We start from the raw sequence: 2,500 nt of genomic DNA on the forward strand, positions 1-2,500 counted from the left end.
CCTGGCGCACGCCGGTGGGTCAGGCGGGTCGGCCGGGGTGTCGGGCGGCGGGGAGACGCGAGGCTCCTCCCCGCATTCCTCAGGGGTGGTCTGGCCCGGCCCCCCCCCCCTCCAGAGAGGTCTGGCCCGTCTCCGTTGTGACGCTGATGCTGATGTCTGGGCTGCGCTGGGCGGGCTCCCAGGGGGCGTGCTCTGATGACAAGACGCGGCGCTGCCAGCGGAAGTCCGCCTCGTTGACCTCCATGGACTCCCGCGTGGACTCCGCCCCCTCTGCCAGCTCGTCCAGCCGGCGCAGCAGCAGGCGGGCCTGGTCAGACTGCAGACCCCGGCCGTGGCTCAGCTCCTCCAGCGCTCCCAGCAGGGCGCACGCACACGACACGGACGCGTAACACGCCTCGATGCCGCCCTTCACACACGCCTCCGTCATGCCATCCATCACTCTGAGGAGCAGAACAGAGTGAACATGTTGTTGCATCATAACCCTAACCCTAATCTAACCCTAACCCTAGAACAGAGTGAACGTGTTGTGCATCATCTCATAGAAGCCTCACATTAACACAATAAGAAGAGTGTTGGTCCTCACAGTTTGAGCAGGTCCAGGTGGGACTTCCTCTTGGAGAAGGAGCGTTTCCTGTTCTCAGGTTCAGTCACACAGGGACCCGCCAGGTCAAACAGGCGCTGGGGACTCCCGAGAATCTACACAACACAGCCAGAACCAACAGACCCAGATAGTTAACAAGAGCGAGAGAATTAGATTCTGTTCAGCTGGCCTCCCTACAGCATGGCTGGGTCCTGACTGAGGAACACTATTCCCCATAGTTGCCTGAGCTCTTAGGGTCTTGACTATGATTTTATCTTTTTGTACTTTTGTTCAGTTTTTTTCTTTTTTTGTCCTCGAGTCTGAGAATCTATGATTATTATCATTAGATAGTTAACACAGGGCAGTGACACACAGGTCAAACAGATGCTGGGGAATCTACACACACACTAGCACATCTAATTCATCTATCAATCATCAACCACTAATAGAACAGAAACATGCAAGCCCTAAGGCGGCCCTAAGACCCTTTATGGAACGCCCTAAGACCTTTTATGGAACGCCCTAAGACCCTTTATGGAACGCCCTAAGACCCTTTATGGAACGCCCTAAGACCCTTTATGGAACGTCCCTAAGACCTTTTATGGAACGCCCTAAGACCCTTTATGGAACGCCCTAAGACCCTTTATGGAAGGCCCTAAGACCCTTTATGGAACGCCCTAAGACCCTTTATGGAACGTCCCTAAGACCTTTTATGGAACGCCCTAAGACCCTTTATGGAACGCCCTAAGACCCTTTATGGAACGCCCTAAGACCCTTTATGGAGTAGTGATGGGACATGATTGAGGAAGCATGAGGAGGGGAGGTTGGTGAAGGTAAATATTGGAGGACGGGCTCATTATAATGCATGGAATGGAATAAGGAATTACCAAACACATGAGACCAAACACATGATGCATTACGGCGAGCCAGTCCTTGGATTTCTACTTCCACCAGCCTGGTAACCCTGGTAACCCCTAACATCCCTACCTCCTTCATGATCTTGATGGCCTCCACCCTGTGCTGTGGCGGCGGGGTACAGCAGGATGCGGTGGTACAGAGACTGGAGGACGGGCTTCATGCTCTCCACACACCCCACCAGACGGACCAGCTCTGCTGCCACGTAGCAGATGGTCCGGACCACTGGCCCGATCATGGCGGGGGTACTGGAGGAGCAACCGGACCCCCTGCCCTGGTCTGACACCCCTCCCAGGGAAGGGTCCACCTCCTGGGACCCCCCGTGGCCGTGGGCTGAGGTGATGGTCTTGTCGTTAGCCGGGTTCCCCATGATCACTACTAACGACGGGCACAACTGCTTCCTGGGAGAAGGGGATGGAGAGAGAGAGAGAGAGAGAGAGGGAGAGAGAGAGAGGGAGAGAGAGAGAGAGAGGGAGTACAAGAGAGAAAGAGAGAGAGAGAGAGAGAGAGAGAGAGGGGGGATGAGATGAGAGAAGTAAGATTTTTTACGTGTTTTATTTAGACTATAGACAGAATCAGTGTTTGGGTGAATTCCAGTTGTGTTGAATTAGACAGTAATGTCCTTATCAAGGGTTATACAACTAAAGGGTTATCTATTCTTATTCTCTCCATGAAATGTATTTGAGGACTGGGAAAAGCATTAGACAAAATAAATTATTATTATTATTATTATTATTACCAGACGAGGTCGGTGAAGCCTCTGTACAGGTGCATTGTGGGAGGGCAGCTGCTGAGCATGGAGAGGATGCACTCTAGATAGAGAAGCTGCAGCAACTGGTTCTCACTAGAAACAACATAAAACATAGAATCAGTCTATATAGAATAGACATCAAACATAGAGATAGAGTACAGTAAAGGCCCTTGCACACCAACGCGTTTTTTACGCGCGTTTTTTACGTCCGTTAAAAAAATAAATTAGAACTCATGTTGTGTCAACCACGCTTG

This window comes from Nansenia antarctica, assembly GCF_963989245.1.
Source record: "Nansenia antarctica genome assembly, contig: SCAFFOLD_228, whole genome shotgun sequence".
NCBI lineage: Eukaryota > Metazoa > Chordata > Actinopteri > Argentiniformes > Microstomatidae > Nansenia > Nansenia antarctica.